At 53.6% G+C, this 13,095-nt stretch overlaps 1 protein-coding gene across 6 annotated transcripts in view; it reads left to right on the plus strand.

Annotated features, from left to right (window-relative positions):
• Positions 1–13,095, plus strand: part of ZNF423 (zinc finger protein 423) — a 370,406-nt gene that overhangs the window by 185,115 nt on the left and 172,196 nt on the right. The window contains exon 1 of one of the 6 annotated variants that reach the window (XM_030925573.1): positions 7,704–7,937. The exons of the other annotated variants lie outside the window; for them this stretch is intronic. The gene's annotated coding sequence lies outside the window, so the exon portion shown is untranslated. Of the gene's footprint in view, positions 1–7,703; positions 7,938–13,095 lie in introns of those variants that run through there. 6 annotated transcript variants of the gene reach the window in all.

Consider the following 13,095-nt stretch of genomic DNA (forward strand, 5'->3'; position numbering starts at 1 on the left):
CACTGTCTCACCTTTCTAGAATCTGAAAAAGTCTGAATTCGGGAGCATATCTAATGGTTTGGGTTTGGGGTAGGCAGTTGTGGACAGGCAAATAAAAGATGTGGGCCGGGCGCAGTGGCTCATGCCTGTAGTCCTAGCACTTTGAGAGGCTGAGGCAGGCAGATTGCCTGAGCTCAAGAGTTCGAGACCAGCCTGGGCAACATGGCAAAACCTCGTCTTTACTAAAAATACACAAATTAGCTGAGCCTGGTGGTGTGTGCCTGTAATCCCAGCTACTCAGGAGGCTGAGGCACCAGAATCTCTTGAACCCAGGAGGTGGAGGTTGCTAGTGAGCCGAGATCACACCAGTGTTCTCCAGCCTGGGTGACAGAGCGAGACTCCACCTCAAAAAAAAAAAAAAATAAATAAATAAAATAAAATACATTAGATGGAGCCATCACCTGAGCCATCTCACAGAGCAGCATTGCCAGATTTCTTCCTATTCCTTTCTTCCTCCCACTCTTGGCCATGCAGGGCAGGGTGGGTGGTGGTGGGAAGGTTTGTTTGCTTGGAAGTCGTGTGCACGAACACATGCATACCCATGCTATTCCTCTTGGCCGGAGGTGGGACACCTTGTAGCGGGTGGATGCTTTGCTCGGGACCTCATGAAACCATCAAAGCCAGGCTTGGTCCTAGGGTGGGCTATAGGACCTGGGGCCCATGGTTTGTCTCTGTTTTGGACGTGGCTGCTGCCAGGCCTCGAGCTCCCTGCAAGAACCAGATCAGAGGGTACCCCTTCACATATCGTCCCTTACCCTCACTGCCTCTCCCAGGGGGCAGTCATCCTTGTGTTGGAGGGCACTGCCAAGTGCATGCTGACACCATTTCTTCTGTGCCCCCTGGGTGACCAGGCACAGCTAATGAGGGAAGCTGGGCCTTCCTAGTGCCAGGAATCCTGTTGGCGCTGAAACACCTGAAGGGGCTGTGGCGTGTGGAACTGCAGCTGCCTACGAAGGAAGGCAATTAGGAGGGCTGCAGGTGGACCACCCTTCTTTTATGTATTTACTTTTACTCCCCAATAAGACATCTCCTTCGAGAGGCTTGTCCCCTGGCATTGCTGGCCTGACTCCCTAAGGGAAGTAGCCTCTGCTCTAGGCTGCAGGCACAATTCCATTCCCATCACACGGGCTTTTTAAAGAGCCCACACACTTAAAAAGGACGATTTAAACGTCTCGCCTCAAGCCGGTGTTGTCAGTTAGCGGTAGTTTATCTCTGCGTTTGGGTTGTAAAACCCAGCAATTAAGAAAATCTGCTTCAGATTAATTGTAGCCTATGTTGGCTGAGAATGAGGCAGTGTGCTGTTTCGCTTGGGTTTCACAGCTTATGGGGCAGGGGAGCTGGAGCATGTGGGGAAACTGAGTCCCTGACAGAGGAGTCCCCTTGATGCAGACGGCACAGGGGGCAAAAGTGGGCAGGACTAGAATGCAGCCCCCCTCCTCCTCTGCCTATTCCTTGGCACTAGGGTGACTGCTTGCATCTAGCTGAGCCTGGCTGCTGGCAGAGTTGGACAGGTAGGGACAGCCGCTAGTGACCCATGAAGTGGGAAAACCACGCCCTCCCGTCCTTATACGGCCACAGCTGCTAGGGGGTCTGAGACCTTGGGACCAACCTGCTGAGCTGTGGCACATGTGGTGCAGTTCGCTTCTTTTGCAAGGAGCCATATTTCTCTCTGGCTTCCATCTGTGGGCATCTGCACTGATCTCTTGCAGAGACAGGTTGTCTGAGGGTTGGTGGCTGGGAGAACTCAACTAGTGGGTGATACCTACTGTGTGCTGGGTGCCGAGCCAGGTGGTCACATCCCAGAGACCCATGCTGTCTGCTTTCCCCTTCCAATGTCACCAAACAGAACTGCCGGACTGCAGCAGCTCCTGCCTGCAACTCTGGGCCCCTGGAGGGAGCGTCCAGCCCTGGCGTGAGCCTCCCTGAGTTTGTCTTCTTGGCCTTTTTTCCTCTCTTCTCGTGGCGGGGCCACTGCCCTGATGCAGGGAAACGGACAGATTTGGCTTGCCCTTGGCATCTCCTCCCCTTCCTATCCTGGTTATCCTCAATAATCCCGTGTGTGGCAATGGCATTCAACAGTTTACAAAGCATCTCCACAGCCATCATTCCCCTCTGACCCTCATTGCAGCCCTGTGAAGTAAGCAGAGCCAAGGAGGGGAAACTGAGGCTTGGAGTAGAAGGGAAGCTTGTGTAGGGCTGTTTGGCCCTGGAGTAAGGAAGCAGGAGCCCTGGCTAGGGCCCAGTTTCCCAGCCCAGCTGGGCTGTGTGTGTGGGGTTACCTGGACAGTGAGGGGTGACATAGATGGTGAGGGGGTGCACGGGGAGATATCACCAACTCTTTTTTCTTGTGGTTCTCTTCTGAATCCTGATGGTAAGAGAGTGAAGTTGTGGGCTTTCCAAGGGGTCTCTAGGTCCAACTCCTGTCTGGTGGGCCCAGATCCCATAAGGATGAGGTTTGCACCCCACCTGGCCTGGCTACATCCTCTGGGCTGCCTGCTGGGCTTAGCTCAAGAATGGCTGAGAGGAGTCCATGGCAGGCAGGGGACAGTCCTGCTGCACCTGAAAGAAGAGTGCCCCATATCCCGCTCCTTGGGGATGGTGGCCTGGGCCTCTAGGGATGCCATGTAGGAGATAAGATGGATTTCTTTCTTTCTCCCTCTCCCTGTCCCTCTCCCTCTCCCTCTCCCTCTTTTTTTATGGAGTTTCGCTCTTGTTGCCCAGGCTGGAGTGCAATGGAACGATCTCGGCTCGCCGCAACCTCTGCCTCCCAGGTTCAAGTGATTCTCCCACCTCAACCTCCTGAGTAGCTGGGATTACAGGCATGCACCACCACGCCTGGCTAATTTTATATTTTTAGTACAGACAGGGTTTCTTCATGTTGGTCAGGCTGGTCTCGAACTCCTGACCTCAGATGATCTGCCTGCCTCGGCCTCCCAAAGTGCTGGGATTACAGACATGAGCCGTTGGCGCCTGGTCGAGATGGATTTAAGACCATGCTGCACTCCCCCTCCCCACTTCCTGTGCTTACTAAGGGTTGCCACTGGGGAAGGGGGACCAGGCACTGAACTAGAAACTTCCCTTCAGTCCTCAAGCAAGGAAGGAGTCATAAAATGTTACCATCTTCATTTTATAGTTGAGGTTTGCGGCTCAGAGAGGGGAGGTCACTTGCCCCAGGTCACACAGCATGTAGATGACAGAGCCAAGATTCAAACACAAGCCCACGTGCTCACCTCCCTGCCCACCCCTCCTTCCTCCTGGGGGCCTGGTGCTTACTGGGGATGGGGCTGGGAGAGCCTGCAGGCTGTGGGTCTGCAGCATTAGTGGGTTAGTGGGAGCTGTTTCCCCAGGTCCTACTACCTGTACTGAGGCTGCCTCAGGTGGCTCTGACCCTCTTGCCACCTGCCCTGTATCTTGGCTGACCTCCAGGGGTTCCAGGGGTCAGTTTGGGCCCTGCCAATCAAATGGAAAGCAGGATCCCTAAACAGGACCAGACAGCTACCACTAGCTCAGTGGGACCTTCTGGATGGAGCCTGTGTCCAGGTTCTTTTTCTGAGCACTCCCTGGGGTCTCAACAATGCTGCTCACCTAATAGTTGCAGGGCAAGGAAGGTAGGAGTCCCATCCCGGGAGGACTCAAGGTTTGCAGAGTCAGCCTCTGAGTTGTGGGAGCTTGAGCCTCCCACCCCTGCCATTTCGGGGCCTCAGTTTCCAAGTCTGTATAATGTTTTCCCATTTTACAGTGACGACTCTGTGTACAGGTTCTTTCCCACCTCCTGCTCAGCATGGGAGGGGTTGGGGGGTAGGGGCGTGAGGACTTGGTGAACTGCATGGAATAGGGCCACACTCCTGGGTCTAGGTTGGGTGGTCTGAAGCTCTTGTAGTTCCCAGAGCCAGAAGCCAACTTCAGGCTCTCCTACCTGCCGGAGTCCTGCTAAGGAAAGTTTGCAGTTGGGAGAACAGGTTGCCTCGGGAAGGAAGGTGGAGCAGGGCTGGGCATTAGCATGCAGCTTGCAGCCACACAGGCCTGTTTGCACGCTGCCTCTGCCAGCCCAGCCTCCTCACTTCCCTGAGCCTCATGCTCGTCTTCTTTATTATGATTATTTTTGAGACAGGGTCTCACTCTGTTGCCCAGGCTGCAGTGCGGTGGCACAGTCATAGCTCACTGCCCCCTCAAGTTCCTGGGCTTAAGTGATCCCCTGGCTTTAGCCTCCCAAGTAACTGGGACTACAGGTGTGTACCACCACACTTGGCTAAATTATTTTAAATTTTTTTGTAAAGATAGGGTCTTGCTATGCTGCCCAAGCTGGTTTTGAACTCCTGGGCTCAAGGGGTCCTCCTACCTCAGCCTCCCAAAATGCTGGGATTATAGGCATGGGCCACTGTGCCCAGCCCTCGGTTTCCTTTTCTGTGACATGGAGATAACAATTGCTTTTACCCCAGGGTGTTGCTGTAAATACCAATAGAGCAGGTCTTCAGAAGATACGGTCTGACTCTGGGCCAGAAGTTTTCTGAAGGCTTCCCTCCATCCCAGTTGGTTCCTCTTTTTACCCTGTAATTTCTTTTATCCAGTTTTAAAATTCTCCCCTTCCACACTCTGGGGATGAAGGTTGAATAAGAAATCGAAAGTAGTCAAATGGCTAGCTCTTGTCTGGCTGTGCCCTGACCCGCGCTGTCTGATGGTCTCCTCTTGGGCCTCCATGCCCACACCTTTCAGTTGCCAGAGTGGCAAACACTGACCCAGTTTGTTCTGGGCTAGGCATTTTACTGGCATCTCTAGTGAAATCAGCACAACTGCCCCTTGAGATAGGGACTACTATTGTTTTTTGGATGAGGAAGGGGAGGCTGAGTTAGTAAGTGGTGGAGTTGGGATTTCAACCAGATCTGGCTGACTCCAGGCTTATTTCCCTGTGGGCTGAGCACCTAAGGAGGCTCTGGGCCTAAAGGCGGAGCTGCAGACTGGCCAGTTTAGAGGCCATGGGAAGAGAATTTGAGGTCAGTGTTGGTGATGGAGTCGGTGATGGGGCTGGCCTCCTTCCTCCCCACTGGGCCATGGGCTTGTGCTTACCCCCAGCATTGTGCTTTCCCACCCTGCCCTTTTTTTCTGGGGTCCCAGCCCCCCTCCCCTGGCCTTTTGTTTCCCCTCCTCCATTGCCCTAATGATTTAGCCCAGGTGGCAAGTTGCATAGAGAAACTACTCCAGGGAAATAAGAGTCCTTACTACCAGCCTGGACCTCAGGTGTGCACCCAGCGGCCCTCCCTGGGGCTCTGGTGAGCTGGGCCTCCCCCATCTCCAGCTGTTAGGCAGGAGCTGGAGAAGCTGTGTGTATTGTGTGCACATGTACTTGTGTGTGGTGTATATAACTCTGGGTATGTCTGTGCATGCATGCATGCAACTGAGTCTATATAACCATGCATATGTAATGTGTTATACGTGACTGTGTGTATAGAACTGTGTGTCTGTAACTTTATGCGTGTAGAATAGGCAACTGTGCATGTATGTAACTGTTCACTTATAACTATGTGTATGTAGCTGGTGTAATACATGATCGTGTATATAGAACTGTGTGTGTTTGTAACTCTTTGTGAATGTAACTGGCGTGTGTAGGTGACTGTGTGTCGTAGGTGTGTTTACGCCTCTGTTGAAGGCAGATGGGGAATGGGGAGGCATTAAAGGCGTGAGGATTGGGAGCGGGGCTCCAGGAACGTATGGTAGGGGCTACAGTTACCGCCTCTGCTGGTTAAAACACTCTTTGTAGAACAGAGCTACACACATGTTTAGATAATTAGAACAAAAGCCAAAAGAACAATTCCGTTCAAAGGGACGAAGCTGGGAGGCGGGGGCCAGCCAGGATCTGGGGGGCCGCATTCCGTCTCCCCAGCGCTCCCCGGCCTTCACTGCATTTTGATCGCACTATTTAGAAAATCCCTTTGTTGTAGGATAAACTGACATTGGCCTGCACATATCTGCTGTGAAGTTTGCTGTGTTCTGAGACCCACTCGGGACAGCCAGGCCATTAGGAGCTGATTAAATGAGCTAATTTTAATTTGTTCAGTGGTTACAGATGCAGAGACCTTTCCATGCCCTTTTCTTGAGGCTCTATTTATTTATTAATTTTCTTTTTTTCTGAAAAGAAAAAGACCTTCAGGTCTCCCTTCTGTCTTCCCATCCCCCCTTAAAAATAAACATATGAAAACATTTTTAACTAGAACTTCAGCTGGGAAAGAGACAGCTGGATATTGGCTTTGTGGGATTGGCCTCCAGAGGTACTGATGGGGAGCTCCCCGAGACTGTGAGCTGGGGTGGGGGGGCGGCGATGCCAGGGCTGGGCCACCCACTGTGGCTGAGAGCGAGGAGTCGAGGAGCCTCCATGAAGCCTGTCGGAGACCTCAGTCTCGCTTCCAGGCCTTTGCTCTTGCTGGTCCTGCTGCTTGGAGCTCATTTCTGCCCCTTGCTTCCTTCACTTGGCGAATTCTTCTTCATCCTGCTGGTCTCCACGGAGAGCCTGCTTTTTCCAGGAGGGCTCTTGCACCCTCACTGCGCCCCTGTTCTCCCCCCAGGCCCCACACACTTCTCCTAGCAAACACAGAGGATCAAATGTTGTCCCTCTCCCTAGGCTGTGAGCTCCGCAGGCCAAGAGCTGCCAGTGTGGCTCACCCTCCTACCCTCACCACCTAAGTGCCTGCTGGGTTGTAGGCACATCAGAGACATCCTGTGGATAACCAAATGGGTGAATGAATGAATGCATGAAAGGATGTGTGGGTGATGTCTGTATTTACCGAATGCCGCTATCCACCAAGCTCTTGATGGCAGGACCCTGGGGTCCCACCAATTTGGAAGTGCCGCCCCTTGGGCCTCAATGCACTGTTGAGAGTTGAATTTCCAAATATGGCGGTAGTGGGGACCTCAGGCCTGCCCGGCCAGGCCAGTCCCCAGCCCCAGGCCCAGCTCTGCTGAGAACCTGACCAAGGCTGAGCAGAGGGAAGCCAAGGGAAGAAAATTGCGCAGTTAGTTGGCTTTTTACAGCACTTACAGGCAAGCAGGCCTTGGGAGTACAATGTGCCCACAATGAGGGGTGTTCAGAGCACAAAAGAGCAGGGACCCTGGGGCTGCAGCCAGGGGCCACCCCTGATCTCGCTCAAGCTGCCTGGCCCCTCCTAGCTCGTTCGTTTTAACACCACCTTTCGCTCTGGTTGGGGCACCTTTCGGTGAGCAGCGGGGTTTTCCCTGGAGCTGTGCCCTGGCTGTGGCCCGGCCAGTTTCCAAGGCCTGGTTTTCATTTGCTGAGAGCTGCTTCCCGCAGACAGCTCCCCACCCACCCCACCCAGGGGCCTCCCAGGGGCCGTCCCCCCACACCCTGTCCTGGCAGACAAGGGCAGTGTCCGAGAGAGACCCTTTGCTCCCTCTCCGTGATCCTCCCTTTAACCCCAGCCTCAGCGCCAGGCCCTGGCATGGCGCCGGCCCCAGGCCCTCCTCCTCTCTGTAGAATCTCAGAGCTGGCAGGGGGGCCAGAACTCCCCTGTCGCCCCCGGGGCCTGGATCCCTCAACTGGGTCAACATCTGGCCGCGTGGCCTGAGCCCTGGGCCTCCTCTGTCCTCTTCCTCCCCATCTGTGCCTTTTCCCAGCCCCTTTTCTTCCCCAAGGCCCTTCCTCTCCCGCTAGCTGGGTCCTCCGCCAAGCGCCGCCGCGGGAGCAGCACACCCTCGGCCCATCCTTCTCCGCCGGCCCAGGCGGGCGGGTGGGGATGCGTCCCGTGGCTGAGATCACCAGTGGGCCGGTGGGAAGCGTCTCTCCAGCCCTCGCCTGCTCTGCCGCCGGGTCCTGGGAACCCGGGCTCAGGTTCTGGCCCTCTTGGCATCGGCCAGCTTGCCCTGGGATGCCCTGGTGAGCAGGGGGAGAGGTAAGCGGAGGTACAGGACAGTGATGAGGGGGTGGCTGGGCTGGAAGAGGGAAGAATGAATAAAACAGGCTGGTGTCTGCACCGGAACGCCGAGTCCCCTTAGAGAGGCTCCCGGCGCATTGGGGAGCAGAATGTTTGCTGAGAGTGGAATGAAATCCAGAAGGAAGGAAACGTTTTCTCTGGAATGAGAGAGGAAAAGTGGGCGGCCAGCTGCCAAGCAGGTGGTGGTGGCCAGGGTGTCAGATCTGGGTCGGGCCCTGAGGCAAGGGGATGGGCGGACCCTGGGGCGCACCCTGACTCCTAGGTCTGGAGCCCCTCCCTTGCGTCTCTCCTGTCCTTCCCTCTGTGCCCCACCCATTGACCTCCTATCCCCCCTGTCTCCCGTGGGGAGGGCGGGCTTGCATTTGTGATGGTTTTTGCACCCAAGTGCTTGCTTGCCTCTGGCTCCTGCCCTCTCCCGTGCCCTCCCGAAGCCTCATGTCTGTCCCACTTCCTGCACCTCTGGCCGGGAGAGAGGCCACCAGAGTGCAGCTGCCGGGCCTGACTTTGCCACCTAAAAACATCCCATCCTGGGCACTGGTCCCCTCTCCAGTCACAGAGGCGGCATGCTAAGGAGACATTGAGACCAGCCTCTGAACTACTGAACGCCAGACTATGATTCCTGATAGATTCCGCAGGGCCTGGAGGGGGCCTGGGGAGCCTCAGTGGTAATCGGGTGTTTCTCGTGGCCAGCCACTTGTTCTCCTCAGGAAGAGGCTGGTGAGTTTCTTTCTGTTTATGTGGTAACCAGGCTACCGAGATGGCAAACTTAGGTTCTGCAATTACACAGCGTTTCAGAAGCAAATTGATAGGATAACGTGTTATTATTGGCTACTGGGTTAATAGCTATTTTGGCAGGAGTACCAATCCTGCGTGGTGTTGCTGGCGCGGGGTGTGAGAATGGCGCGATGGGGTGGAGAGGAATGGTGGGTGCGCGTTGCACAGAGCTGCAGACTTGGGAGGACTCTGGGGGCCTCCTCTGCCAGCGCCTGCTTGGATAATGCTCAGTTCTGATTAGCTGTTGCGGAAAACAAGACCAGAGAGGTTGAGAGACCAGCGTCAGATCACACAGTGAGTTGATGCTGGGGTTGGATTTTGGGTCCTGTGGGGTTTTGGATGACAGCTTGGTCTGTGATCTTAGAAGGCAGGGCATATACCTTCACACTGAGCCCCATGCAGGCATCTCAGAAAATGTGCCTTGAAAAGTTTGCATGCTCTAGCTTCAGGGTGCTTGCACCTGCTAGATCCCTGCCCAGGATCCTGTCTCTCTAGATTCCACCTTGGCCTGCTGCCTTGTTTGCTTCTAGTGTCTGCTCAAGTGTTGCCTTGTCACCTGTCCGGAGTGGCACCCCACCCTCCACCCTTTTCCTGCCCTGCATTTCTTCATAGCAACACGTGATTTACTATAGACTGATTTATTCCTTCTTCAGCAGGAAGATTTAGTCTCTTCTCTTTGCATTGTAAGCTCACTGAGGGCAAGGACTTTGTTTCTTCATACCCTATCCCCAGATCCTCGAACAGGGCTGGCAGAGTAGGCACTGATTCATATTTATAGAAGGAATAAATGAATGTAAATTGCAATGTCATTTTAAAAAATGGCTGCCATATAGCAGGTGACTCGCTGTTTGTCCTTCCTCTTGGAGGATGGTTGGAGTCGGGGGCTCCTGTTATTCCTGTCCCTGAGAGGAGGTCTGCAGGCCCTCCTTTGGGGCTCATCAGGAGATCATTTCTTCTTGGAGACTAAGGGAGTTCAGAAGGGAGTGGATTCCTCTTCACTGGAAGAGACCAAACCTCTTTGGAGAAGGGATTTAAGGACTGGGTGGGGTGGACCAGAGCCCTTCAGGGGCGCTGGCTTTCTTTATGACATGACATTGGCAGGAGTGACATAAGGAGGTGGTAAATTGGGGATGCCCTGCGGAAAGGGTAACCTCGGAGTGGGGGTGGAGTTCCCCAAGGGCCGGGGTCTCACGGTGAGCCACGGCTCTGCCCAGCGATTTCCGTGTTTGCTGCCAGTGGTCTGGAAACCACACACAATGATCTGTTCATTGAGCATGTGCCATGTGCCAGGTGTGGGGCCAGCGTGCTTCACCTGCCGTATCTGATCTCATCCTCTGCACAACCCGAGGAGGCAGAAGGGATTCTGCCTGTTTTTCCTCTTGGTGAAGATTAGAGAGGTCCATTAATGTATCCTGGTTTACACCACTGGTCAGTGGTGGAGCTGTGATTTGAACGGAGGCTCTTTGGCTCCAGAGCCTTCTTGGACATGATCCTGATGCCCCGGAATGCAGCCTCCATGGTACAGGGCTTTGCTGGGTGTGCTCACTGCCCCAGAAATTGCAGCAGAGCCTGGCACAGACGAGGCACTCCATAAATATTTCAACAGTGCAGTTGCTGGCTGATCGAGTGAGTGGATGCGAGGAGTTTCCCAAGATGAGCGGGAAGTGCTCACTTTTTACTGTTGGTCCATTGGACAGAGAGAGGGAAGCCCAGGCTGGGAAGGAGGTGACACTGACTTGTGCTTGACTGGCCCGACTTCCTCTTGAAAAAATTACAGGGGTGCTGCTTGGCTGTGCATTCCTTGTGGAGGGGTGCATTTGTTCACATGTCCTGGTTAGAAAGTAAGGAAGTTTCTGGTGAGTTTTGGGGGTCCCCCCGGTGGGGAAGACACACATGCCTGCATGCATATACATGCCTACTCACATACCCTTATTCTCCAGTGTGGTGTGTGAAGAAAGGCATCCACTTGAGGGGGTTTTCCTGGAAAAATATGGAGACCCCCACCCCAAATCCCACTGTTGAGTCTGTATCTTTTTTTTTTTTTTTTTGAAACGAAGTCTCACTCTGTCACCTAGGCTGGAGTGCAATGGTGTGATCTCGGCTTACTGCAACCTCCGCCTCCCAGGTTCAAGCAATTCTTCTGCTTCAGCCTCCTAAGTAGCTGGGATTACAGGTGCCCACCACCACGCCCAGCTAATTTTTGTGTTTTCAGTAGAGACAAGGTTTCACCATGTTGGCCAGGCTGGTCTCGAACGCCTAACCTCAGGTGATCCACCCGCCTCGGCCTCCCAAAGTGCTGGGATTATAGGTGTGAGTCACCGCACCGGCCTGAGTCTGTAGCTTTAAGAGCATGGAATCTAAGCTTATTATCTTATTAAATCTATCCATTTGTTTGGCTCTGGTCTGAATAAGTAAGCCCCCCGCCACCCCCAGCCCCACCCAGCTCCGTGTCTCCTTTGTTTTAATGCCATTTCTTCAGGATTCAGGCTGAGGCTGGGTAGCTGGGCTGTTCCTTCTGCCTCCATCCATGCATCTTGACCCCCATACCCTTGCTGCTTCCCTGGCTCCAAGAGACTCTTTCAAAAAAAAATCGTAACAAATTCAGGCCCCACTGAAGGCTAGAGTAATTGCATTCTGCTGTAATGAGAGGGGGCCCCAGGGACGTTGGTGATGCTGGACAGGCTCTGTTGGGGACAGCCCCACTGGACCCAGGTGGTCAGGAGGGTGGTCAGGTCAGCCTCATTTACTCCCTGGCTTCCAGCTGGAAGCTCTGCCCCCAACTCCTAGGCCCCACCTTACAGGGGTCTCTTGAGTGGCTCCTTGCTGCGTGATTAGGCTATTCATTCATTCATTTATTTATCCATTCGTTTTCTCATTTTCTCATTCTGTATTCATTCATACCATAGTTTTCAAGTGCCTCCTTTAGACAGAGCCCTGGACTTCAATATTTCATCCATCCATCCATCCATCCATCCCTTTATTCATTTATTCATACCACAGTTACCAAGAGCTTCCCATAGACCAGGTACGCATTCATTCATTCATTCGTTCATTCATTCATTCATCAAGCAGATAGTTCTTGCCAGGCACCTTGTGGGGGCTCCCAGGAATCCAGGAATCCAGGGCTTATCAGAATTGTCCCCAGGCAGTACTAAAGCAGGAGTACCTGCGAGGAAACCTTAATCACATTCTTGGAAGAAGATAAAAAAGCATAAGGGAAGTGGTTGAGAGGTATAGTGCGGGTGGAGGAGGAGGAAAGAAGGTGCCACTCCCTTCTGGCCCTGCACCCCACCCTGACGAGAGACCTGACTAAAGTGTGCATCCATTGACTCATTTCACAAATATTGAGGGACTACTGTGTGCTGGGTGCTGGGAGGAGCTGGGAACCAGCTGGGGACCATGGAGCCGCCCGTGGCAGACTGTAGGCCCAGCACCACCCTCAGGGGTGCTGTCAGCCTGAGCTGGGATGGGGATGGCATCTCCCCTTTCCAGACCCCACTATGAGAAGGGTACCAGTGCCTGCAGCATTGGGCACGTGAAGTGCCCCGTGTGCCATGTGCAGGATCCAGGATGACTGATAGCTCTCCATCAGTTTCTCTCTCCCCTGCATTACATCTGTCCACCCGGCCTCCTCTTGAGCATATGTGTGTCAGGGGTGTGTTTCCCATAAACCCCACATCTCAACGTTTCATACAGCTGATGAGTTAGGCGGCCAGATTCTCCTGGCTCTGCTGGACTCTGCCCTGGGGCAAGTCCCTCCCTCAGACCTCAAGGGCCTCAGTATCCTGATGTGTACAGTGCACAATACATCTGTAAAATGGGTCTAGTGAAAGGATTATGTGTGGCTTAAATATGTTAAATAAGTAAAACAGCCCAACACAGTGGCTCACGCCTGCAATTCTGATACTTTGGGAGGCTGAGGCAGGAGGATTGGTTTAGCCCAGGAGTTTGAGATCAGCCTGGCAACATACATAGTGAGACCTCATTTCTACAAAAAAATGAAAAAAATTAGCCAGGCGTGGTGGCACACCTGTAGTCCCAGCTACTTGGGAGGCTGAGGTGGGAGGATCACATGAGCCTAGGAGGTTGAGGCCACAGTGAGCTGTGATTGTGCCACCACACTGCAGCTTGGGCAACAGAGTGGGACTCTATTTGAAATTTTAAAACCCAACCCCCACCCCAAACAAGTAAAACATCAAAGACTAATAGTGATAAGTAAATAAATAATATAGGTTTTTTTTTTTTTTTTTTGAGACGGAGTCTTGCTCTGCCGCCCAGGCTGGAGTGCAGTGGCCGGATCTCAGCTCACTGCAAGCTCCGCCTCCCGGGTTGACGCCATTCT

This window comes from Rhinopithecus roxellana, chromosome 20 (genome assembly GCF_007565055.1).
Source record: "Rhinopithecus roxellana isolate Shanxi Qingling chromosome 20, ASM756505v1, whole genome shotgun sequence".
Classification (NCBI taxonomy): Eukaryota; Metazoa; Chordata; class Mammalia; order Primates; family Cercopithecidae; genus Rhinopithecus; species Rhinopithecus roxellana.